This window comes from Siphateles boraxobius, unplaced genomic scaffold, assembly GCF_051911475.1.
Source record: "Siphateles boraxobius isolate OS27281-9 unplaced genomic scaffold, OSU_SipBor_1 46, whole genome shotgun sequence".
Classification (NCBI taxonomy): Eukaryota; Metazoa; Chordata; class Actinopteri; order Cypriniformes; family Leuciscidae; genus Siphateles; species Siphateles boraxobius.
Window position 1 is genome coordinate 12760815 of NW_027509097.1, and position 27804 is coordinate 12788618.

Below are 27804 nucleotides of genomic sequence, written 5' to 3' on the forward strand. Positions count from 1 at the left end.
GTTATAAAATATGATAAACATAAACCTGTGACCTCATTACATAAGTATTACTGCACCAATGCATCTGTGTGATACTTCCAATCAAATTTCAATAAATAATTAAGTTTTTGTTGCTGTGTTTATTTTATGAAACCTTTAAATGTACAGTATATGTAGTAGCTAACCACTGTGCATCATGCCTAACAAAACCCTTAGCTGTTCTAAAATCACTGTAAACAACAGCTTCTTGGGTTTCATGTTAAAATCTATAAAACAGGTGCAAAATATGCCTTTGCAGTAAGACAAAATACACTGGTAGAGGCATATTCTCACAAAAAATGTTTTATGCAGGATAGCTTCTCAAGTAAATTGGTCTTGTTTTTAGGATTTTGAACTTGAAAGTTGGATTTTTTGCAGTGCAGTAATACATTTATGAAACAAGCCTTCCATCTCTGCGGTCATCTGGGAATGTTACCTGAACACAGCACGGCTCTCCGGTTGGATGGAAGGTGACCCAGCTTGTAGCCCCTACGACGCACACGTTTCTAAAGTGACAACTTGCCGTGCTACACATGCTTCACTGCTCAACGTACACACATGAGCATGGCCCCCGTCACTTATCTCATCCCGCATGGCTGCTCTGCTAACAAAATCGTTCTGCTTTGTCACAGTTTTCCTGCTGCTCCATTCTATCCTCTCTACTCAGTCTAAAATAAAATAAATAAATAAATAAATATAACACAACCAAAGCAATGCATTTACAGATAGAACAGAGACGAAAGACATCAGTGGGTTCGATTGGATGGACATGTGACCGGGCTTTGACATAGAGAAAGTAGAAATCTGACATTAATCTTGGTCGACTTGGCTTCGCAGAAACCGGTTTCTGATTTCAGGGCACAAGAAATAAAAGTTATCTCTCAGAGCACGCTTCAAATGGTATCCAATAAGAGCGAAAATGTAATTCGTACCCCAGTCCCTGTGGGTTTGTGGCGAGTTTGCAGTCTTACAAATATTGGTGTATTTGTAATGGGAAAGCCATTATCTTGGTTCGGCTCCTGAGGCGAGTTTTTACTGCCAATATCGGGGGTGGAGGGGTGGGGTGTCGGGTAAGGGGCTGATTTAATGGCATCCACTGTGAGTAACACTCGGTGTGGAAATCTCAACAGATGTCATTCCCTCGACAGCAATCATCAAAGACGTGCGAACCATGCAACAGCAAGTGTAATTCCATGACAGGCTGTCAGTCAAATATCAGTGTGCTAATATGAGCACGGGGAGGGAATGAGCAACTCAGTCATTTATCATTGTATGCTATCAAAGATCAGCATTGTCCTTCTAAGAACAAAAGGGAGAGAATGGAAAGATCTAGATACACAATTTACATCCCACTGGAGGTGATAACTAACAGATGTTTATCGCTATTCTGAAAAACATTGAGAACTGGTGCTTTTCTGTTTGTACATTAATCCAACATAATGTAAGAAAACAAAATAAAAATGAATAATAGGACATGATAATAATTTAGAGCTAATTTAACTGAAATTACAGAAAAAATCTATTCGTTCATTACAAGGATGCTAAAAGAAGAGGAGGGTGGGAGATGTGACTGACACACTTGATCTATTATCAGGCTCTCCAGATTCAGACCCAGACCGTGCCGTAGTGCGCGAGTCACGCAGCCCCAGTGCCCAAATTGGCAGTTTCTTTAAGAGGGATTGGGGTTATGACAGTGAACCAGTTTCATGGAGAAATGAAAAAGAGATTGTATTTCACCCCACCTATCGAAGCTCTCAGCACAGAAGACAATTTACAGACATTCACACAAACACACACTCGAAACATGTCCCTGACAGACCGACACACTCATTCCTGCGGCTGTCTGTCATTGAGATTTCAGACACCCACTCGTGTTCTCTCTCTGACACATATAGACACACAAATAGACAGTTAAGCTAATTTTTGTGTTTTAGTCGGTTCTCTGTAGAGAGTAAGCCAAGTATGGGGAAAAAAGTACATGAAATTCACTAACAGAAGTGTTAAATGGGCCCCAATAAGAAGCATGGTGCGGTATAGTAACAGATGTGAGGTTGAACCAGTGGCGACTCCTGGTCTTTCAAAGAGGGGAAGCTAATTTTCGGCCTACATCATAAAAATTGTCCATTTATTTATAGCCTAGCTAGCCTAGCCTACTGTATGAACGAATGAACAAATGATCTAAAAAAAAAGGATATTAAACTCGACGGAGGAAATGTGGGAATTAGGTTAAACTGTAATAAGGAATGTGGTGTATAATTGTGTGAAATGTATGATGAAAATTGGCTAGCAATTTCGCCAAGCAAATACCAAGAAATAGGTTGCAGCAGTTTGTCTTTCGACTACACTTGTAAAATTCCGTCATCTGTCAATCAAAAGGAGATGCAGTCTTTCGACAGACCCTCCAAACGTCACGCAGAAGCCCCGAGTCCAGGTCAGCCCACTCCTCCATTCACCCCCAGAGACGCTGAGCATCCGTGGGCGGGACATAATCACACCATTTATCCAATAACCGTCTAGTTTCGATGCACTGAAAAAAAACTGTTCAAAGCAGCCCTATTGAAGTCAAAGGACGCTAGGCTTCAACAGGGAAATGCACTGTGACGCTTCAGGAATGAATGAGAAGGAAATTGAGTCAGCCGACCTGCTATATGCTGATTCTGAACAAACTCGTCTTCGAGATGAATGTGTTCTAACGCATTTTTAGTCAATAAAATGTTAACAATAGTACATATTTGACCATTCATTGTTGTACATTATAGGGGAACTCGAGCTTCCCTTGCAGTCTTAAAGAAGTCCCCATTGGGCTGAACCCAGCATGGAAGAAAAAACTTCACAAAACTACTATAGGCGCTGCAGCCGTGGCCCCTTCCATGCTGGGAATTTACAGCCATGTCATTAGATCAGACTGCCGGACATAAAGCATCACTGAATCAATCTCGGCGAGCTGTCGGCAGCCTGGTAAACACTGTGGACGCTGGCGGACGCTCCCTATTATGCTGGGGATTAATGGTGTTGACAGAGTATTAACTCACATTGAAAGGTAAACAGGAACACTATGGAGAAATGCTGAAGTTGACACTGAGCCAGGCTTCCCGGAGGATAAATTCTCCCCTGAACTCAGCAGGTCATAGAGGAGAAAGGAAAGCGAGGAAGAGAGAGTGGGGAAAATCTCAGATACCTTCGGAAAAACAATGATCCGAGGATACAAAAATAGAACAGAGTGGAAATTGAATTAACAATGTAAAGTATAAAAATGGTCTCTTTTGTATGGATATCTCATCCCACTCTCCCTGGCCATCTCAACGGACAAGCCCAAGGTCACTTACACCACTCTGCATGCGAGCCGAGATTGGCCTCGGCTCTCTAAAGCCAATTGACCAGCTGTCAGCGCTGCTAGGGGGAGAAGCAGCCCCAGTGGTCACCCTGAGCCGCTCACGCAGAGATGTCCAATGTGACTGGCAGTTCAGGGCAAAGACATCACAAGGGACTTCCATTCAATGTGCTGCGGTCGATGCTTCTGTTGCCATTCGGTTCCGGTTGAATATCAGCTGCATTTGCAGATTTTAGCACTCTCTAAAAACAAACTGTGCTTTGCCACACATTCTTCTGAAGTTATGCAGTCTGTTTGATCGCTATGCTGTTTTAGCAGTGCCGAATGGACACAGTGCAAGATTTTGTGTCAATGGGCATGGGTTTTAATGAGCTGTGCAATTGAAAGAAAGGCTGAGATGTTCCAGAAGCCGGCCAAAATCTCCCTAATTACCTGGCACTGTCTTTGCTTTATTCAACAGCAAAGGATGCTGGGAGAAGGTGCACAAAACACAGATAATATGCTCGCTTAACAAGAGGTAAACAGTCCTAAGCTAATGACCTACCCAAGGCTGTTTGAAAAACAAATATATAGAAAAACAGCCAGTTTTTTTTCAATATATATACACATGCATTTCATTTAATTAGCCTACTTATGGAGAAACCAAAATCAAGCAGACCTAAGTAGGAAACATACCATAGGTCTGAGCAGCAAGTTGATGCTCGTTCACACCAAGAACAATAGTTATAACAATAACTATTAGTTATAACATTTTAATAATATTCAACACCACCGTTAAAATGTTGAAATCACTTTCAGAACAGCATTTTCCATCTGATGAACGATAAAAACAGCGAATCAAAATCCACCTGACTTTAAAGAGCAAGCATTTATAGTTGCAGACGACAGAACTGCAGCGGGCGCTCATATTTAACTAAACGTTATTGTGGGTTGTTGTGGACGCCAATAAAATTATCATTACAGTTATTGTTCTTCATGTAAACAGGCCTTCAGTGTTAATTTTGTCAGCAAATTTTGATTTAGTTTTAGTCTTAGTCTTTTGACTAAAATGCCATTTAGTTTTAGTCATATTTTAGTCATCTGAATTGTTTTAGTTTTAGTCTAGTTTTAGTCGACGAAATACAATAACATTTTAGTCGACTAAATCTACAGTAGATTTAGTCGACTAAAATATAATGGGTTTAGTTCAATTGTAATGCATTAATTTAGAATTTCTCTAAAATTTCCAAACCCATATACTCCCGGAGAAAACATCTATTAACCTATAAATATGAATGATTTTTAAGTTTGAACATGCAATACAGATACAGATTTAACTGCTGTTACTTAAAAAATATCTTAAAATGAAATAAAACCACTTTTCCTAAAGTACAACACAGTCTTCTTTACAATGAATGATATATTCATTCCTTATAACTACTTACACATCATTCTTTATTCTTTCAAGCAGACATATTTATTTGTATGAATTAAATATAATTAATCCTTATTAAAGTTATTAACAAACAGTGAATGCTTTTCTCTTTTTCTTTTGTTGCTTGATCAAAATTAAGGACACGGACCGCATTAGGTTTATTGCCACTGTCACTTTAAGACGTCGGATCATGTCCAATGACATGCGGATACAATTACACTGATGCACATCCGACACACTCACAGTTTAAGACATAACCAGCATAGTTTACATGAAAACTCTCCAAAAAGGACATTTAGACATACTGTTGTGTATTTCTCCATTCAGACACGAAAGAGAGCTCAATTCAGTAGCCTACTCGCGCGCTGTAGGTGTATTGTGCATGACTGCACGCTTCGGGTTAGGTGTGTGCGCAAAGAAAACCGCACCGAATAGAGCTCTTTTTTGCATCGTCACTCTTATTCAGAGATCTATTAGGGCCGGATTCAGCCAGCCCCACTAGGGGGTGCAGGTAGAATATCAGGGGGGGCAAGTCATTTAACGGAACATTTAAATTTGATAAATATAGTGATTTGATTTATATTGTGATATATATCGATATGGCCAGAAATGAAAAAATATATTGTGAAATGAAAAAATCCTATATCGCCCAGCTCTAATCTATCAGCTCAAAGCTATCAGCTATCAGCATTTGATTTGTCTTATAGGTTTTATGTTGGACACAAATAGGACACTGGCTTGTGCCCTGTTGAGGCTGCATTTATCTTTTTTTTAATCTTTTTTTTTTATCTGTCTGTCTGTCTTGTCTGTCCTTTCGTTTTTTATTTCAATCTTTTTTATTTCTTTTTTTGTTTTTTTTTGTTTTCATTTCTTTAGCTCTGTACACTGCATGGCTTATATCAGTCATTATAGCATCAGTCGTCTGCTTTTCTGTGCAAAAGTCCTAACAAATGCGTCCATATCTAGACCTGTTGTTATGGCCTTCTCGTGAGCCAGAATAACTAAATTTCTTTTTCTCTCATGTAGCATAGTGCGGCGGAAGGGGGTAAGAACCCGAGACAAAGTGGAGAAAGAGCTCTCGCATGATGCAGATGATATTCCAATCACAAGTGAGGTCACATACATGCGATGGAGCTGAGGAAAGGCATTCTTATACCCGTGTAGATATGTGCAAATGGTGGAGAGGTCTACAAACTCTACGTTCTCATCATCATTAGTCTTTTTGAATTATTTTTCCAACATAATTTTTTGCGACAAGAATCTCATTGGAAAGTTTGTCACTGTCACAGTGTGTCTGCGTGCTCCGCCCTGCAGTGACTGACTGAGACGTGAAGCTCAGCAGGTTCACCACAAGCCGGAGAAGCGGCCACGCCCTCCCTATGCATCTACCAATCAGTAGCTACTTTGAATGAGGAATAGAGAGCAGAGAGCGCTCACTTTCAATTTCAATTTTTCTTGAAATCTTTTTTAAATTTGGGATCTTTGCATGCCATCACGTTTGGGGGGGCAGTCAACACATTTGGGGGGGCATTGCCCCTCCTTGCCCATGCCTATATCCGGCCCCGGATCTATATGTCTGCTCTACTCATTCTCCCAGACGTTCACATTTTTTAACGTTTTATGACCGCGGGGTAGATCACGTTACAGTAGCCTACAAATGTGCGCATCTACCACACACGCAGGACATCAGTTCTGACGGATCGCTTCCCAAATCGTCACTATCTAACATTTTCGTCTAGTTTTTATTCGTTGACGAAAATATCAATAGATTTTCGTCATAGTCTTTGTCATTCAAAACTAGGTTTTATTTAGTTATCGTCTCGTTTTCGTCTGTGAAAAAATGTCGTTGACGAATAATTTTCGTCGTTATTTTCGTCAACGAAATTAACACTGCAGGCCTTTATACAGAGTTGCCATGGAAACTGTCTAGGACAGGGTATCGAGTTCGATACTTTTTAGGCACCGACTAAATTGCCTCGATACCATCAAGTATCAAAAAAATTTCTTGTCATTTGGTACCTAATTTCGATACCTGAGGGGTTCATCTTGTCAACGTCAGTGAAACAATAAGCATGCAGCATGTATGATCTGCCCAAATCAAGTGCTGGCTGTGGCGAGCCATCAAGGAAAAACACTAGTTTACGTCGGCTTTATGGCAACAGCGCGCAATCACCACAATGCAATGAATGGCACAGACAAGCAACGCAAGCGTCGCACATGCTTGTAGTAAAGGGATCCGTGCATCTGGGCCATTCATTGACGCAGAACATCCAGGATTCATTTTTAAATAGTCCTTTTTGCCGTTTAATATTCTCACTTTGACAACATTTAATTTGAGAGAAACTATCATCACATCACAGAAGAAGGTCTAGACGGCAAACGGTAAAAATAAAAGTTTGGTTTAACTTAAAGAAACTGCGATAAAAATATATTACTCTTGTACAGTATGTTCATCTTAATGTAATACTACTACTGCTACTAATAATAAAAATACAAATATTAATAAAACATATTTCCATATTATAATTTTAACAGTAAACCTCTGTTGTGTAGCACTTGTTTGCCAAAAAATTAAAGAGCGCCTTCATTTGATTCCCAGAAAAAGAACTAAATGAAATTAAAAAACGTTTCATAAGGCCCTATTATTGTATACAAATTAATAAATTAAGATATTAGATATGTTTTTGGCTAAACCATTAAAATGGAATATAGACTAAATTAAACGGAAAGCACAGAACTGGGTAAAAATAAAATGGAATTTGAAAAAAAATAAAAAAAATGTTTTTGTTAAACTGTTAATAAATTGCTGTTAAATTGAACACGTTTTAAGATTTAAAATTAATTACATGTGCTTTTTGATTAATAAAATTTAATTTAACCATCCAGAAAAAATTAAACAAGGGGAAAAAACGGAATCCAGAAGAATTTTAACGGGAAAAACAGAATTAACTCACATTAAACTAGGCATCTTGTAAAGTGTGCTTATCCTTAAGGTTCGCTGCATTAACAGTTTAGCTTTCTTGTTATTTTTCCCTCTTCACATTAATGTTACAGCCTCTGCTATAACATTATCTGTTCATAAAATTGGTATCGAAAAAAGTATCGTTCAGGAACCGGTATCGAAGTCATAGTATCGGTATCGATATTGAAATTTTTGGAATGATACCCAGCCCTAACCCTATCAATATACAAAAAAAGAGCTGTATAATAATTTTTCGGTGTTTATAGCGTAGCTAACTTCATAGCTATCTAAAGTGATAGTTCACCCCCAAAAAGAAAAGTCCATTATCATTTACCCACTTATTTATTTATTTTTGAAACATATATAGTTTATATATATATATATATATATATATATATATATATATATATATATATATATATATATTTTATATATATATTTTTATATTAACAAACCTTCTTCAAAACGTCTTCTTTTGTGTTCTTCAGAAGAAAAAAAGCCATAAAGATTTGGAACAGCATAAAGATGAGTAAATAATGACAGATTTTTCCATTTTGGATGAACTATCCCTTCAAAAACTTTGCTTTTAGGTCTTTTTGAGAAAATGTAATGTTACTGTTTTGCCTATTTGTGTGACAGACTCATTTAAATGCTTCAAACTGTGAATTGTTCATAGCTTCCCCAACACAGCAAACAGCATCCACATTGGTGCATTGCTGGACATGCGCAAGACAACATGCACTGCATATGAATGTACGCTGCTCCACTTTGCTACATTAGCCTCTAGATATACCTTCACAGCAGCCACTTCCTCTCACTAACAAGTGCGTCAACACACTGTGGAGCCAACCAGGCCATAAGCGCTTCAAAAAAGATCAGCACGAGTGATAATGACACTTTGCTGCCAAAAAAGGAAAAATAAAACAACGACTTGAGTCACCAGCGGGCCACATAAACTAATTAGAAAGTCTTGCCTTGGGCTTATCGTGTTCAAGGGAAAGTGTTTGAATCTAATGAGAGGTTTAATATCAGCAAACAGCGCACACAGCACAGGAGAGGATAACAGCCTTTGCTTTAGATCTAAAACCATAATACCAGAGTTTATCTCTAGTTTTCCCTTCTAGACTAACTGCACTCTTTGATTACATGTGTTGCCAAGGTACGAGGTTACAGAAGGTGCCCCCATTTTGGAAAGAATCAGTTTGGTCTCCATGTGAGTCATGAATCTTAAATAGACTTGAGCATTGTGTGAATTCAGATATCAGCTCATCGCTGTTCTAAAGTGTGAAGGCAAATATATTTATCCAAAGCACACACACTCATACACATATCACACTGGGGGCCTACGCAGTGCATGGTGCACCGGAGATAAAGGGTTTAACATATCCTGAGAGTTCCAGCAGGGATGAAGTGGCTTTCCTTTTTTTTAGGCCATGTTTGGGTCACATTCATATTCGTCAAGTCTTTTATCTATGTTAGCTCACTCTTCATTCCAGGGAAACAGCATTGCTTTCTCCACACATACTTGCAGAAATGTGTTTGCTTCTAGAGGTTAAATCGGCCCAGAAAGACATTCCGTCACTTTTGAACCGATAAAGAAATAGTTGTTTTGTTATTCCATTACCTGCAAGATTCATTTTCAAATTAACTTATTTATAAATTAGTACGTGAACACTAAAAGTCTGTGAGTTGGCAGCCTGTGTTTTTAATACCTTTAAAGTAAATAGTGTTATATCATGCTGTGGGGTCATTCCGTGTCAAATCAACCAAGTTTTGGAAACTTCCCCGGCTAGAATTTTTGATTTTGATAATATTTTTCCTGAAGAAAGACAAAAATGAATATAGATGAAAGCCAAAATATCGAAATTGCGAAAATGACTAGAAAGATAGAAGCAACATTATTTTATTGGTACACATAGATAGATAGGTCTATTGTGACTATTTATTTAGCAATCCTTGTTGCATTATACCCCAATGGTTTGCATGCACTTATCTCAAGAACAAGAAGAATAAATAATGTTGAAACTAGAAATCCTTTTTGTTTCATTCTATCAAAACAATTGCATAGAATATAGTGCCAAAAATATTTTTCTTCCCAAAGTATGCTTGCCTGTAACTCAAGAATTATTAAAGATATCTCAATATCCTTTTAGATTCTGGTTCTTAAACTTTTCTTTTGGTATCTTATAGGCCTCATAAGAATAGGCCTATATGGTTCATTCCCAGATACAGTATAGGGATCCCAATGCAGAATATTGAACTTTACCCATTTTAAATGGTCTTCACTCAAATATTGGTAACACATTTCTAGTTTCAACATTTTAGTTCTTCAGACATTACTCTTTAAAAGGAAAAATTAACCGTATACAAAGTGACCCACATTTGGTTTTTGACCTCTAATAATGAGTACAATTTAGAAATTTACTCATGGGGCCACAGTAATATCCCCATATCTCTGGGATTTAACCATACAGCCTAAAAAAATGAAGATACCAAAAGAAGAGTTTAAAAACCAGAATCTAAAAATGTATTGTGATATCTTTATTACTTTTTGAGTTACAAGCATGCCAACTTGAAAAAAACATGAAAAGTCTCCATTTGCATATAATGCAACAAAGATTGCTAAAGACAACAGAATTTACTAATAGACCTACCAATCTATTTGTAAAAATAAAATAAAGTCACAATTTAGATTAACTACGACTTTTGCCTTAAACTCCTAATTACTGCTTATTAATAGTTAGTAAGGTAGTTGTTACATTTAGGTATTGGGTAGGATTAAGGGATGTAGAATATAGTCATGCATTAATATGTGCTTTATAAGTACTAATAAATAGTCAATATCCTAGTAATATGTATGCTAATAAGCAACCAGTTAATAGTGAGAATTGGAGCCTTTCTAAAGCAATTTTATTCCCTCTGTAAGTCGGCTTTAAGTTTTAGGTGTAAATTGTCATTTTGACCCCACTCTACAAAATAGTTGATTACTAGTATTTATTTATCCATGGCATTTAATAATTTGGCTTTCATCACTATTTATGTTAGTCTTTCTTCAGATTTTTTTTTTTAACAAAATAAAACAATTGAGCCGTGAACCTCTAGTTGACACGGGATGAACCCCGGGGCCAGTTGCAAAAACACAGCAATTATGTTAAGACTGTGTCTTAAAGTCCCCTGTAGTCATAATTGTATCCCTTAAAACTCATCTTTAAACACCAAAATGACATATTCAAACATTTTTTTCCGTGAAAAAAAACTTCATGGCTTAAAATAGCTTGAATGTAACTCTACATCCTTGCCTCATTTAGTATATGCGGTTCTATGAATATCTTCTATTTGTTTGTTTTTTGGATCAAGACATTCATCCGCAGGGTTCAGGCTTTTCGGTTTCTCTGCAACTTCCCCCTCTAGTGAACCCGAAGGAATGCGTCCAGCTGGGAAATTTGCCTGCATGCTAATAGACTTATTTGATTTTGCTCGCCCCGGTTTTCAGCAGGTGTGACATTCTTCGGCCCATGACAAGCCATTGACATGTCTGGATCAATTTCCGTGATTGTGTTTCCTGAGAAGGGCGGTCTATTAATACTTAAATCAATAATGGAACACACTTTAGACTAATACAAAAGAAGACCAAATCTTTTAGCGCTTCCTTAGCATTGATGGCTGGCGTTAAATGTCTCTCTCTCTCCTAAATAACAAGCCTTTGGTAGGCTCGGCATAAGTAATTTCAGTGTTCATAATGGCGCTTGTGTGGCAGGGGAAGTATGTTGCATGTAATCCTCGCTGTATTTTCTGGTCTGATTAGCGTGTGGTGTGCTGCAGGGCTAATCTGACCGTAGGCTTTTAATAAGCTTTCTGAGTTCTGAACATTCATGTTTTGATGCCTCAGTCGAAGTCAGCGACGCCACCTCGGAGTGACCTTTAAAGATGGAGTGTGTTCTCCGACAACCTAATCTCTGCCTTCATGTGTCGTCTTGACACTTTGTATACTGTATCAAATCACGAGGCTTTGTTCTGTCTCTTTCATTCTTCTGTCCCCCATCATGACTTCATCACATCTGTCCCCTGCTGGAATCATCTTCTGCTTTCCATTTCTTTCAGCCTAAACCCCTCGGTCTCACATACCGATTCATTCCATTTGTATGTTCTTTCGCTAACCTCCTCTGCTCTTCTCCTCCCCTCCTCCCTTCTTTCTTTCACCCTCCCAGGTGGGAACCCATCTACACTTGGCTGCTGGAAAACTAATTTGGGTCATCTTCGAAAGTACTAGTGTTTCTATAGCAACCCAATGCTAAGGGGCTCCATCAGACCGTCAGTCTAAGCATTCATTTGTGATGATGAAGGAAAAGACAGTGTGTGTCTTCACGTCGGCTCTGCTCCAAAACCGAATGTTGCAAGAGACCAATTTGACAGCAAATCTAATTTCAATAGAGTTTGGTATTAACAATGTGACATTCATTATTAATTTATAATTACCGTTTATTGGAAAGGACTATTTGTGTCTTCACACCGGCTCTGTTCCAAAACCTAGCATGCTACCTTGCTTTCTGCTGCTTACATGGGAAGTTGTGTTCTAATGTACCAATTCAACTGAAATAGAACCTCACAAGTGACACATTTGGTGTATTGCACTTAGGCAGCAATTCACTAATTGTGCGTCACAAAAATAGCACTCCTCACACAAATCACATATTACAATATTTTCAATTAGGGCTGGGCCATATGGACAAATATATAGAGTTTTTTTTTTTTTTTTATGTGACAATGCCAGCATTTCCAGCAGTAGGCCTACCAAGTACCAGGTATATTAGGTACCTGCTGATAGGTGGGCTATTTACAATGTGTTTTTGAAGCGTCGATAATTTTTAGCCGACGTATCTGTTGAGCGTGTGAACGCAATGGCCAATCAGGGGTGTTTAAGTTAGTCAGAATCCCCTTACCGCTCACAACACCAGAGTTTTCGTTCACTGCACACTTTAGAGTTCGGCACGCTCGCGAATACACTCATTATTTACACTATGTAAATAAGAGATTCATTGAGCAGTCTAGACAGATTTTTTTTATTTAAGCTGTTTTCACAGGGGTGAAGAGCAGACGCTAAACATAGTCTAAGTGACTGACAGCTAATACTGTATGTCAAAATAGATGTGCATTAAATCTTGCCACTTGTTTTTTGTCCTTCATTTTATTATTAATTTTATTAAATCTTTTATAAATAAAGTTTACTTATTTAAATATTTGAAAGCTGTGTTGTTCAATGTATTATTTACTTCATCATAAATAATGAACTAAATAATAATAGTTAATTAATATTTTTATTTTCAAATAGTTAAAACAATAGTTGGTAACATTTTATCTTACAGTGTCCTTGTTACATATGTTACATATGTTACATGTACTTACTATAGCAGTAAAAAATTATGAAAATAAAAATTACAAAAATAATTATTTATTATTAATAAATAAATTATGCATAATTACATGCAACCAACCCTCAACCAAATCCTAATCCTACCCTAACCCTATAGTAAGTACATGTAGTTAATTAATATTACTCAGTAGTTAAATATATAATTACACTTTAACAATGACACCTTAAAATAAAGTGTAACCAAATAGTTTTAACAGTTTTTGCTATGGTACAGAGAATTGTCAAATTTGAATTGTATGTTAGAGGGTTAGTATTAGTAACTGTGACAACCCTAATGCTAAATATAGAACATGTATCAAAAGTTTATTATCAGTATAATTTTTTGGTAAATAATGAGATTTATTTATTGCTCAACCCTAATTTCATGTTGCTACGCTAACAATGCATGTTTGAATAAGAATAAAATGTGCAACACAAACATTAGGGTTTTAATTAGAATTATATTGTAAAAAAAAAAAAATTCTTCATCTCTGATTTTTTTTTCCACTGAGCATGCCGTCTACGTAGGCAGCACACTAGGTTTTGGAACAGAGCCATCCACACCATCTTCCTCTATGTGTGACCCCACGAATGAGTGTTTACGTCTCCCTCCATTATTTCAAAGATGACTTTGCCTGAGCCTTTCTGAGAAAGACTGAAATACATTCAAACTAGCTTGACAACCACTGCACCTTAGATTGTGTGTGCGCGCACTTCTATAGTCACAGGAGTGTGTCGGTGTGCATGCCTCAGCGCATATCTGCGTGGACAGCTCTACTGAATCAAAATGGAGGACGCAGGAAACGGAGGCAGCACGCTGCTTTATCACTGCTGGCTCTCATCCTACCTAGACTCAGCAATACATCATTTAGTGATAGTCAAGAGACGGACATGAAGAGAGGATAGATAAATGGATAGGTAAAATGCAAACAAGAAAGAAGAGGAGTGAGGAACAGAGAGAGAGATAGAGGCAGAAGGAGAGTTAAGAGGAGAGAAAACGCAAGGATATTCAGAGCTGTGATGCACAAACTCTTGTGGGATGCTTCTCTCGGTCTCGACCATCATGACTAATTGATGTGTCTCTTGAATACACAATTCAGTTTGATGCACTTGCGCCTCTTCTGAGCTTATTTTTAGAGGTAACAGAGATGGTCTGCTGTTGGCACACATTTGAGATGCGCACGGCTACCAGCCAGACAACTGACATTAATTGCAGCAAGTTGAGAAAAAAGTAGTGCAAAAGCTCACTCTTAAAGGGATAGTGCACCCAACGTTGTTTTTTAGTATTATTTATATACTATATATACTAATATTTTTTAAACGCTTTTATTTATAGCTTATATTTAACTTTGATTTTTTTTTCAGTTTTAGTCATTTTCGTACATCAAGCTAAATATTTCAGCTCTATTTCATCTGTTGTTTTTAATTACTCAATTTTATTTAATATGTATTTGTTTAAAATAATTTTTTTATTACAAAATATTTTTAATGTCAGATTTATTTAAATTAACGAGTAATTTTTTCATCGTTTTAGTTTAAGTTAATAATAACAACAGCACCCAAAAAAAGTCATCATTAATCATGCTCAAATCTTTTGAAACCGCTTATTGCTCATAGCTTAATGTCTGAGCTATAAATTTGTAAATACAGGGAAAGTGAATGGTGACCATGGCTCAGAAGCTAAAATTTTTTTTAAGAATGACAATAATTCAAAATGTGCACATGTACATGATGCATGTGTGCTTATTTGTATTAATGTGCTTTATTTTTTTAGCTTATCCTTCTCACGAAACTATCATATAGCCTCAAAGGACTTCTTTTATAATGGTTTTATGATGCTTTTATATTATATTATAACTATACAATAATATATTCATTTTATTTTACAGTACAACTTTAAAATTACAATACTAATATTTACGGCTATGGTCTTAATTTCTTAACTTTCAGATTTTAAACCACAATCTTTTATTGTGACAGAAAAAACGCAGGGCCCTTTCGTGCAGTCCTACTTCAGAACAATCTTTTGCATTCTAGAAAGTCAAACATGTTTGGAATGACATGCGGTTGAGTAAACGAAGACAGAATCCCTTTAAAAAAAGGAATGCATGGCTTATTCTGTGTTTGGAAGCCCAGCAGGCAAGCAATAATCATTTTAGTGGTGTGCAAGCATTTAACTGAGGTAAAGTAACATGTGATGTTATGTACAGGAGACCAAAATTCCAACTAGTAAACAAACCCTGAATCCAGTGATAAAAATGAGGTAATCCACTAGCATCAGACTCTCTTACACACTCGCAGTGGGAAACAAACGCATAGCCGCACATACAGACGTCGAGCTGTCAGCGACTGGGTGACAGTAATGCATTGAAATCTCATCAGCCTCCATGTTGAGGACACAGTATAAACAGATAACAGGATTAGGATCAAAAGCAACCGCTGTCTGTCAGAGAGCAAAATCGATTGAGTATGGAATAGAAAGGGGGGAAGAAGGGAAGATGTGAAAGAGGGAGAGCAAAGGCACAGAAAGATATAAAGACAGAGGCGGGTGGAGGAATGGAACAGACAGTCACACACCCACATCGTATCTAAACCCAAAATTTAAAAAAAGAGAGAGACTTCAATCATTGCAGACCCTTCACCATGTGGATTGCTGGTCGCAAACACATTCACACACACACACACACACACACATCCTACATCACAGAGTGTTTTTTCAGGGATTCATTTCCGCCCACGTTGCATTTTTCATATCTTGGCTGGTCTCAAGCCTTCACATCTTCCTTTCGCAGTCAGCTTAAGAAATCCAACAAAGCCAGGTACGAGCGCTCCATAATTTTCACTCTAAAAAAGAGAAAATTGACGCTTTGACAAAAAATAACTCAAACACAATTATGACTTAAAAGGCAACGTCTGTGTAAGGGATAAAGCTCCAGTAACCTTAACCTATAATGACTGTTTTCCATTAATGTTAGCACCTCAAAGACAGATGCAGTGGGATTCCGCATTGCAATGTGGTATACTAATACTTTTGCATATGGGCCTGAAATGCATATTTAATAAGCAAAGCAAATGCTGTTTTTGATATGCGCACAGGCTCCCACTCATATCTTAGCTTAACTATGAAACGCAATTACCCTGAAAAATGCAATGGCGAAAATGCCAGAATCCCACCCCACGCGCTGAATATGATATGCATGTGATCACATTCTTGCATGTTTATATCAAAATACACGTGTCATATGAGGACTGTTATTTCTTCCATATATAGCGGAACCTCAAACCGCCAGGTGTGCTGCTTAGCACACTCACTGCCAGCTATTTGCAATGTTCGTTAGAGTCGGTTTGCACTTGAATCTAGGCCTGATTGCGGCATATGTGCGAAAGAGCCACTTCTTCGCTCTGTGCATGTGGAAGTTTTTAAACTGTCAATGTGTGTTCCATCTGCACAGTGTTATGCATATGTTGTGTATAAATGTGTTAATGGGGAAGGATATGCATAGCTGTTGCTGAGTACGGATATACGGTTGACAATCTGGGAGAGAGAAAAGGAGGTGAACACCGTGTAACAGATATGGTAAGTAATGAAAGTAGTATGACGGTAAAATGGAGCAGGATCTTAGGTTAGTGTGAATTTAACTGCTGGTTGATGTTGGTTTATCTGTCTGACTTAATTACAAAAAAAAATACTGATTTCTCTCTTCCACACAATGACAATGATTGGGTACTGGAGCTTTCAAGGTCTGTTCATCTTACAAAGCTAGCATATGACTTCAGAAGACTTGAAATAAAGCACACAAATTGTATAAACCCCTTTTATTTTACTTGGTGTGTTTTTTTTTCACAATTTAAATTTTTGGGCGCACTATCCCTTTAAGTAGCTTAAACCGATTGCACCATCTCACACTAAGGCCACCAGTTATGTAGAGATATGTAAGCAACTCTGCTATAATCCTACACATAATCCTACACATAATCTGTATGGATATGTATTACAATCACTGTCTCCCTGTCCTTTTCACCCAGTGTGGCCTCGACAGTTTGTAGCTCTTTCTCCCTTCCTTCCTCCCTCCCTCATTCTTTCTTGCTCCCTCTCCAATTTTCTTTATTGACTCCCCCCTCCCTCCCTTATAATATAATTTATTTATACCCTTTCAATTTCCCAGAGAAGAGGCCGTAATATTTTCTCTTCCCATCAGTAAAAGCAATCTTACGCTTCTATCAGTCAGGGTGATTTGTCATTATTTAAACCCACATTTTTCCTCTCTCTATTTTCTCTCTGAACACCCTCCCAACCTCCCACCTCGAACATGGCACCTCCCCAAATGTGTTTCAATAGCTCATTAGTCCCAGTCACAGGCCGGGGTTAAAATAATAACCAAACAAATAAATAAATTGGAAGGGAATGGGCTGTTTCTTTCTGCTATATTTCGTGTCTAATTTATCTTAATTAAAGAGTACTATCTCATCAGGAGGGTTAGACTGATGCAAACAAATACAAAAATTTCTACCCAAGATTGACTTGATTGAACTTTGTAATTAAACACACTCTCAAATCAATTTCGACCTCTTCCCAGCACCCATTTGCCACCTACACAATTGTTCCGTGCACAATTCTGAACCACAACACACTCATTTCACGTCCTGAGCATCCTTTCTCCCCCTCCAATTACTCCTGAGGGCATCTCTCCTCCCCAACCCTGCCTACTTCCCACTTCACCCGGTTCTCCAGCAACCTTTACCACTTTCTCCTCATGGCTGCATGCCCATTCAATGTACACCCTGATGAATGAAGTTCAACCAGAAGCATGAAATTCTATATTCTTCAGCGGTGAATTTTTCTCTCCTCTCTCCCTCTCATGCACTCGCTCTCTGGCTGTGACCTTGCAACCTGATTACAGTGTAATCCTCTCCCCCATGACATGTCCTGCGCTATTTCAGTGGGTTGCCAAGCGACAGGGCCCACCTAGGACCCCCATCGGAGGCGAAGGAGGGCGGCATGACCGCAAGCTCTGCAAACCACACAACCACTGTTGCTCACTCTCATTTGTTCACAGCAGTTGCATCAGGCTCCACATCTGCCATTCACTACTTTGTGATGGTCTGCAGTAACCCGAAACCCTATGAGATCACATTCTCACACACTCACTTACACGATCGATCACCGGTGAGGTCACGTTTCTGAACGTTCACGGATTCATTTACTCATCTGCTGTCTCTCTCACACATCACTTATTGCTCTCTCACTTGAACCATATCCAGATGGATGGCCCGTTACTGTCAATGGATGCAAATGCATGCAAATGAATGCACGCTCCAGATATTAACCTTCAGTCCAATCCGGTTCCGTGGCAGAGTTTGGGTGGGTATCAAAGCTAATCTTGCTATCTTTTGAAGTAAATATCCAAGTTTTATTCAGTTACTGTGACACATTGCCAGGTTGTCTGGAATTGATCCATGGATGCACACAATGCATTGTGGGTATGATAACGTAAACGAAATGAAATAAATGAAAAAGAACACAGATGTACGAACAACAGCGAACAAATGTCGGTTTCAGCTGCATCCCTTATTACACAGAGTAATTATTGAGGAGGAAAATATAAGTGTACTAGTAATTTCTGGTTGTAAAGACAAACTACTCTAAGCAATAAAAACGTCTCGGTTACGTATGTAACCCTAGTTCCCTGATAGGGAACGAGACGCTGCGTCAAACGCTGCGGGAACGCCCCTGCGTTGTGCGTCATGAAGCACGTATGGAATCAGCCCAATGGAGAGATGAAACGTCATAGGCGGGTGACGTCATCGACCAGGAAACTATAAAGCACCCCAAAAACACAAGCGCATTAGCTTCTGATAGGCTTGAAGGAAGCGCTAACGGGAGTGCCGGGAGTATGGCGGAGCGACGCAGCGTCTCGTTCCCTATCAGGGAACTAGGGTTACATACGTAACCGAGACGTTCCCTTTCAAGGGAACTTCGAGCTGCGTCAAACGCTGCGGGAACGCGAATACCCACGTCGCCATAGGACCAAATGACCGTCATGTGAGACTAGCGCACAGAGGACGAGAGCACCTGTGCCCCAGGGGTAGAGCTTAAGTCTAGGTCATAGAACTTAATAAAAGTAGGCGGTGAAGACCATCCAGCCGCATCACAAACATCACTCAGGGAAACCCCCGACAAAAGAGCTTTAGAAGCAGCCATACTCCTGGTAGAGTGAGCTCGGACAACCAAAGGTGAAGGCTGGCCAGCCGACTCATAAGCAAGTGAGATAGCCTCAACCACCCACTTGCTCATTCTCTGTTTAGACGCCGGACACCCTTTCCTGGGTGGCCCGAAACATACAAAAAGTTGTTCTGATTTCCTCCACAGGGCAGCTCTGTGGACATAAGCGTCTAATGCCCTAACAGGGCAGAGTGAATTAAGTTTCTCCTGGTCCGATGACATAAATGGAGGAGGACAGAAAGCCTGCAGAACCGTAGGTCTAACAATATTAGTAGGAACCTTAGGAACGTAACCTGGTCTAGGATGCAGAAAAGCTTTAACCATGCCAGGTGCAAATTCCAGGCACGAGGGTGAAACCGACAGAGCCTGCAAATCTCCGATTCTTTTTAGTGAAGAGATAGCAAGCAAAAAGATAGTCTTAAAAGTGAGAAACTTCTCGGGAACTTCTTCGATAGGTTCAAAAGGAGCTAGGGAAAGACCTTCTAATACAATGGCCAGATCCCAAGTCGGCACCCTCGTACGAACTGCTGGCCTCAGCCTCAAAGTGCCACGGAGGAAACGAGTTATAAGCGGGTGTCTCCCAAGAGAAACTCCACTGAAAGGGACGTGGTAAGCAGCTAGTGCCGCCACATACACCTTTAGTGTGGAGGGGGATAACCCTGTGGAGAAGCGCTCCTGCAGGAATTCCAGCACTGCACCCACTGGGCAGTTAACTGGGTCCTGCAGGTGTTCTCCACACCAAGAAGTGAAAAGTTTCCACTTCAAGGCATAAAGCTTCCTCGTGGATGGAGCTCTGGAGTTAAGAATGGTCTCAACAACCTCGGTTGAGAGACCGGAGTCTATGAGCTGGGCCCCCTCAGAGGCCAAGCCCACAGTTTCCACAATTCTGGGCGGGGGTGAAGTATCGTGCCCCCCGCCTGGGAGAGTAGATCCCTCCTGACCGGGAGCTCCAAAGGAGAACCGTCCAGGAGAGAAATCAGGTCCGCAAACCATACTCGGGCCGGCCAGAACGGGGCTACTAGTAGTAGACTGACCCCGTCCCGGCGGACCCTCTCCAGAACTCCTGGTAACAGAGCAATCGGGGGAAAGGCGTACAGACGTGACCTCGGCCACGGCTGCACCATAGCATCCAACCCCAGGGGGGCTGGAAGAGTGATGGAGAACCACCGATGACAATGAGTGGTCTCCTTGGAAGCGAATAGGTCCACCTCGGCGCGACCGAAACTCAACCAAAGGAGCTCCACCACCTCGGGGTGGAGTCTCCATTCCCCTGGCCTCGGCCCCTGCCTCGACAGGGAGTCTGCTACCACATTCAAATACCCAGGGAGATACATTGCTCTCAGAGATAGTAGCTTCCCTTGGGACCACAGGAGGATCTGACGGGCCAACTTGTAAAGCCGGCGAGACCGCAGGCCCCCCTGATGATTTATATAAGAGACCACCGACGTGTTGTCTGATTGAACTAACACATGATGGCCTCTCAGGTCTGTTAGGAAGTGTTTCAGAGCCTGAAACACAGCCAACATCTCTAGACAATTTATGTGCCACGAAAGATGATGATCCTGCCACAGACCTTGGGCTGGGCGACCACTCATGACCGCCCCCCACCCTGTGAGGGAAGCATCCGTCGTTAGCGTTATGCGACGACAAAGAGCCCCCAGCACAGGACCTTTGGATAGGAACCAAGTTTCTCTCCACATGACCAGAGCACGAAGGCAGCGCCGCGTGACTTTGAACGTGCGGAGCGGATTTCCCCTCGGGGAGAATCCCTTGGTCCTGAGCCACCACTGTAGCGGTCTCATGTACAACAGGCCGCAAGGTATAACGTTGGACGCTGCTGCCATCAGACCCAACAGTCTCTGAAACTGCTTGACAGTGAGTAGCTGGCCTAGCTTCACTTGTTTCACAGCTGAGAGAATCGAAGCGATGCGGGTCGGAGAGAGTCGCGCCCGCATCGATACCGAATCCCAAACGACACCCAGAAAAGTGGTCTTCTGGGAAGGAGATAATACACTTTTCTTTGCGTTCAGCCTCAACCCCAACTTTCTGATATGAGCGAGGACGACATCTCGATGCCGAACCGCCATCTGCTCGGTCTGAGCTAAAATCAACCAATCGTCGATGTAATTGAGAATACGAATGCCCTGAAGCCTCAGAGGCACTAGTGCTGCATCCATGCATTTCGTGAAAGTGCGGGGAGATAAAGCTAGGCCAAACGGAAGAACCCTGTACTGGTACGCCTCGCCCCCGAAGGCGAACCTCAGGAACTTCCTGTGTTGTGGAAGGATGGACACATGGAAGTATGCGTCCTTCAGATCTATCGTGACAAACCAGTCCTCGGACCTGATTTGAGACACGATCTGCTTGATAGTGAGCATCTTGAATTTTAGCTTCCCTACCGAGCGATTCAATATGCGCAGGTCTAAAATTGGACGCAACCCCCCATCCTTCTTTGGAACGATGAAATATCGGCTGTAATAACCTGACTCCAAACTGGGAGGAGGAACCCGTTCTATAGCCTCTTTTTGAAGGAGCGTTTTCACCTCTTGTTCCAATACCAGAGCCTGCTCGGGGCCCACCACTGTGTGCAGAACCCCTCTGAATTTTGGTGGACGACACCTGAACTGGATAGCATAACCCTTTTCTACTGTCTGCAGGACCCAATGAGATATTTTTGGAAGGCTTTTCCACTCTGCCAGAAATTCTACTAAGGGTACCAGCCTCTCGAGACTGGCCTCTGGTGTAACTTGAGCAGCAGACGCAGCGCCCTGTAACGGCGCACCGGCAGGGAACAACTGGTCTGACCGCTCTGAGACCCTCCTCAGAGGGAGCGAGCGTCCCTCGGGAAAGCGCTCGCTGGGATCGTCTGTGCCCCGGCATAAAGGCGGGGTTGGCAGAACGAGCCCCTGAGGGCACCGAGGAGGAATGGGCACCGTAAAAAGAGGTGAACACCTTTCCGCCTCGGTGGGGACCACCCTCAGCATCCTGAACGGCTTGGCGTCAGGACTTCTTCTTAGCCGAAGCCTTCTTAGCCAATATAACTGTCCTCAGATCAGTTCTACTGGGAGAAGGCTTCGGCTGAGAGTGTCGCGGCTGAGCCCACTGTCCAGCAGGGGGAGCACGAGACGCGACACTCTGCCTCTGCTGCGCTCTATGTGATGAGCTCGAAGACGGCCGGGGCTGCTCCCGCCCAGCAGCCCCAGGGACATGAACTTTAAGGGGAAGAAACTTTTTAAAAGCTGCAGTTTGTTTCTTTTCTTCTTGGAATTTATCGATAACTGAATTCACAGCATCACCAAACAACCCCATGGGAGAAAGAGGAGCATCTAAAAGAAAAGCTTTTTCTCTCTCTTTAATATTAGTCTGATTTAACCACAAATGTCTTTCTGCGGCCACCAGAGCTGCCATAGAACGACCCATTAATTTGGCCGATTCTCTGGTGGCACGCAGGGATAAATCAGCAGCCTGACGCAGTTCGCGAACTACGTCAGTACTGACCTCCTCACTCTCACTCATGTCCCTTAGCAGATCAGCCTGGTATGCCTGCAAGATTGACATAGTATGCAGACATGACGCAGCCTGACCTGCTGCCGAATATGCTTTACCCACCAAAGCCGAAGTGTTTCTTAAAGGCTTGGTGGGTAATGCCGGTGCCTTAAAAGATGATGCTGCTTCGGGGGAGAGATGGCTCGCAAGCGTCTCTTCCACACGAGGCAACGCACCATAACCATGAGCCTTGGCTCCCATAATATTAGCGTATGTTGAAGTCTGGGGACTAAACACTCTATATGACACCGGTTTTCTCCATGATTTCGACACCTCGGTGTGGAGATCATGGAAAAACGGCAGGCACCGGCGTGGAGGCTGCACACGTGACGGCAAAAATCTCTCATCCAACTTTGATTTAGAAACAGACTCCTGTCTAGTCACTGGCCATTCAATATTAAGTTTTTCAACAGCTCTTGTTAACACCTCCATAAGCTCATCACTCTCAGGAGTGTGGGGTGGCGAATCCTCCACATCTCCCTCAACACTAACAACATCAAGTTCCTCAGAACTGGATAGCATTGGTGCCTCAGCCCGAGCGGAAGAAACCGCAGCGCGTGCTTCCGAACCCGGGACTGAGGCACTGGATCTCACAGGTGAAGGGAGAGATAAGGCAGAGCCCGTCTCAAACCCCGCTGTGAGATCCATCTGCGATCCCCACGATAAGCGCCGCCGCTCTGCCTCGGCAGAAGCGGGACCCGAACCGCGGGGAGCGCGCACCGAACCCGCAGCGTTTGACGCAGCTCGAAGTTCCCTTGAAAGGGAACTTCACATACATAAACATCCTTTAACATAAAATCAATACAGTACAGTTGCCATAATGCACAACAGCCAATTATTCAGTTTAAGTTGTGATATTTTTAACTGACAATTAGCTATTTGATCAATAATCGCAAAGAAATCTGAGACCTTTGATGAATTTAATGTATTCTTATGAATAAAAGTATTAATTTCTTACCGACGGCAAACTTTTGAATGGTTTATACAACTTGAAATGTAGAAATCAATATTAATCAAAATTACTAAATGCTGTAAAAGTTACAGCATTACAACATTTAACATATCATTAGCTAATGTGTATTTGCATTAACAGCAACACTTTATATAAGGTTCATTAGTTAAGATTAATAAATACTGTAACAAATGTATTGCTCATTGTTAATGTTAGTTAATGAACAAACAATGAACAGCTGTATTATGTTAGTTCACAGTGCATTAACTGTTAACAAATAAAACCTTTGATTTAAATAACATTTTAGTAAATGTTGTAAAACTAATATTAACTTAAGATTAATACATGCTAAAAAACGTCTCGGTTACGCATGTAACCCTAGTTCCCTGATAGGGAACGAGACGCTGCGTCAAACGCTGCGGGAACGCCCCTGCGTTGTGCGTCATGAAGCACGTATGGAATCAGCCCAATGGAGAGATGAAACGTCATAGGCGGGTGACGTCATCGACCAGGAAACTATAAAGCACCCCAAAAACACAAGCGCATTAGCTTCTGATAGGCTTGAAGGAAGCGCTAACGGGAGTGCCGGGAGTATGGCGGAGCGACGCAGCGTCTCGTTCCCTATCAGGGAACTAGGGTTACATACGTAACCGAGACGTTCCCTTTCAAGGGAACTTCGAGCTGCGTCAAACGCTGCGGGAACGCGAATACCCACGTCGCCATAGGACCAAATGACCGTCATGTGAGACTAGCGCACAGAGGACGAGAGCACCTGTGCCCCAGGGGTAGAGCTTAAGTCTAGGTCATAGAACTTAATAAAAGTAGGCGGTGAAGACCATCCAGCCGCATCACAAACATCACTCAGGGAAACCCCCGACAAAAGAGCTTTAGAAGCAGCCATACTCCTGGTAGAGTGAGCTCGGACAACCAAAGGTGAAGGCTGGCCAGCCGACTCATAAGCAAGTGAGATAGCCTCAACCACCCACTTGCTCATTCTCTGTTTAGACGCCGGACACCCTTTCCTGGGTGGCTCGAAACATACAAAAAGTTGTTCTGATTTCCTCCACAGGGCAGCTCTGTGGAATAAGCGTCTAATGCCCTAACAGGGCAGAGTGAATTAAGTTTCTCCTGGTCCGATGACATAAATGGAGGAGGACAGAAAGCCTGCAGAACCGTAGGTCTAACAATATTAGTAGGAACCTTAGGAACGTAACCTGGTCTAGGATGCAGAAAAGCTTTAACCATGCCAGGTGCAAATTCCAGGCACGAGGGTGAAACCGACAGAGCCTGCAAATCTCCGATTCTTTTTAGTGAAGAGATAGCAAGCAAAAAGATAGTCTTAAAAGTGAGAAACTTCTCGGGAACTTCTTCGATAGGTTCAAAAGGAGCTAGGGAAAGACCTTCTAATACAATGGCCAGATCCCAAGTCGGCACCCTCGTACGAACTGCTGGCCTCAGCCTCAAAGTGCCACGGAGGAAACGAGTTATAAGCGGGTGTCTCCCAAGAGAAACTCCACTGAAAGGGACGTGGTAAGCAGCTAGTGCCGCCACATACACCTTTAGTGTGGAGGGGGATAACCCTGTGGAGAAGCGCTCCTGCAGGAATTCCAGCACTGCACCCACTGGGCAGTTAACTGGGTCCTGCAGGTGTTCTCCACACCAAGAAGTGAAAAGTTTCCACTTCAAGGCATAAAGCTTCCTCGTGGATGGAGCTCTGGAGTTAAGAATGGTCTCAACAACCTCGGTTGAGAGACCGGAGTCTATGAGCTGGGCCCCCTCAGAGGCCAAGCCCACAGTTTCCACAATTCTGGGCGGGGGTGAAGTATCGTGCCCCCCGCCTGGGAGAGTAGATCCCTCCTGACCGGGAGCTCCAAAGGAGAACCGTCCAGGAGAGAAATCAGGTCCGCAAACCATACTCGGGCCGGCCAGAACGGGGCTACTAGTAGTAGATTGACCCCGTCCCGGCGGACCCTCTCCAGAACTCCTGGTAACAGAGCAATCGGGGGAAAGGCGTACAGACGTGACCTCGGCCACGGCTGCACCATAGCATCCAACCCCAGGGGGGCTGGAAGAGTGATGGAGAACCACCGATGACAATGAGTGGTCTCCTTGGAAGCGAATAGGTCCACCTCGGCGCGACCGAAACTCAACCAAAGGAGCTCCACCACCTCGGGGTGGAGACTCCATTCCCCTTGCCTCGGCCCCTGCCTCGACAGGGAGTCTGCTACCACATTCACATACCCAGGGAGATACATTGCTCTCAGAGATAGTAGCTTCCCTTGGGACCACAGGAGGATCTGACGGGCCAACTTGTAAAGCCGGCGAGACCGCAGGCCCCCCTGATGATTTATATAAGAGACCACCGACGTGTTGTCTGATTGAACTAACACATGATGGCCTCTCAGGTCTGTTAGGAAGTGTTTCAGAGCCTGAAACACAGCCAACATCTCTAGACAATTTATGTGCCACGAAAGATGATGATCCTGCCACAGACCTTGGGCTGGGCGACCACTCATGACCGCCCCCCACCCTGTGAGGGAAGCATCCGTCGTTAGCGTTATGCGACGACAAAGAGCCCCCAGCACAGGACCTTTGGATAGGAACCAAGTTTCTCTCCACATGACCAGAGCACGAAGGCAGCGCCGCGTGACTTTGAACGTGCGGAGCGGATTTCCCCTCGGGGAGAATCCCTTGGTCCTGAGCCACCACTGTAGCGGTCTCATGTACAACAGGCCGCAAGGTATAACGTTGGACGCTGCTGCCATCAGACCCAACAGTCTCTGAAACTGCTTGACAGTGAGTAGCTGGCCTAGCTTCACTTGTTTCACAGCTGAGAGAATCGAAGCGATGCGGGTCGGAGAGAGTCGCGCCCGCATCGATACCGAATCCCAAACGACACCCAGAAAAGTGGTCTTCTGGGAAGGAGATAATACACTTTTCTTTGCGTTCAGCCTCAACCCCAACTTTCTGATATGAGCGAGGACGACATCTCGATGCCGAACCGCCATCTGCTCGGTCTGAGCTAAAATCAACCAATCGTTGATGTAATTGAGAATACGAATGCCCTGAAGCCTCAGAGGCACTAGTGCTGCATCCATGCATTTCGTGAAAGTGCGGGGAGATAAAGCTAGGCCAAACGGAAGAACCCTGTACTGGTACGCCTCGCCCCCGAAGGCGAACCTCAGGAACTTCCTGTGTTGTGGAAGGATGGACACATGGAAGTATGCGTCCTTCAGATCTATCGTGACAAACCAGTCCTCGGACCTGATTTGAGACACGATCTGCTTGATAGTGAGCATCTTGAATTTTAGCTTCCCTACCGAGCGATTCAATATGCGCAGGTCTAAAATTGGACCCAACCCCCCATCCTTCTTTGGAACGATGAAATATCGGCTGTAATAACCTGACTCCAAACTGGGAGGAGGAACCCGTTCTATAGCCTCTTTTTGAAGGAGCGTTTTCACCTCTTGTTCCAATACCAGAGCGCGCTCGGGGCCCACCACTGTGTGCAGAACCCCTCTGAATTTTGGTGGACGACACCTGAACTGGATAGCATAACCCTTTTCTACTGTCTGCAGGACCCAATGAGATATTTTTGGAAGGCTTTTCCACTCTGCCAGAAATTCTACTAAGGGTACCAGCCTCTCGAGACTGGCCTCTGGTGTAACTTGAGCAGCAGACGCAGCGCCCTGTAACGGCGCACCGGCAGGGAACAACTGGTCTGACCGCTCTGAGACCCTCCTCAGAGGGAGCGAGCGTCCCTCGGGAAAGCGCTCGCTGGGATCGTCTGTGCCCCGGCATAAAGGCGGGGTTGGCAGAACGAGCCCCTGAGGGCACCGAGGAGGAATGGGCACCGTAAAAAGAGGTGAACACCTTTCCGCCTCGGTGGGGACCACCCTCAGCATCCTGAACGGCTTGGCGTCAGGACTTCTTCTTAGCCGAAGCCTT

General features: G+C 42.4%; 2 protein-coding genes across 22 annotated transcripts in view; both read right to left on the bottom strand.

The window, feature by feature from the left end:
- The window catches only part of calm2b (calmodulin 2b, (phosphorylase kinase, delta)), a 376281-nt gene that overhangs the window by 289514 nt on the left and 58963 nt on the right, over positions 1–27804 (bottom strand). The gene's annotated exons all lie outside the window — the stretch shown is intronic.
- nrxn1a (neurexin 1a) overlaps positions 1–27804 on the bottom strand; it is a 204591-nt gene that overhangs the window by 142114 nt on the left and 34673 nt on the right. For 2 of the 21 annotated variants that reach the window (XM_077200877.1, XM_077200880.1), the window contains exon 1: positions 15836–15979. The exons of the other annotated variants lie outside the window; for them this stretch is intronic. The gene's annotated coding sequence lies outside the window, so the exon portion shown is untranslated. Of the gene's footprint in view, positions 1–15835; positions 15980–27804 lie in introns of those variants that run through there. 21 annotated transcript variants of the gene reach the window in all.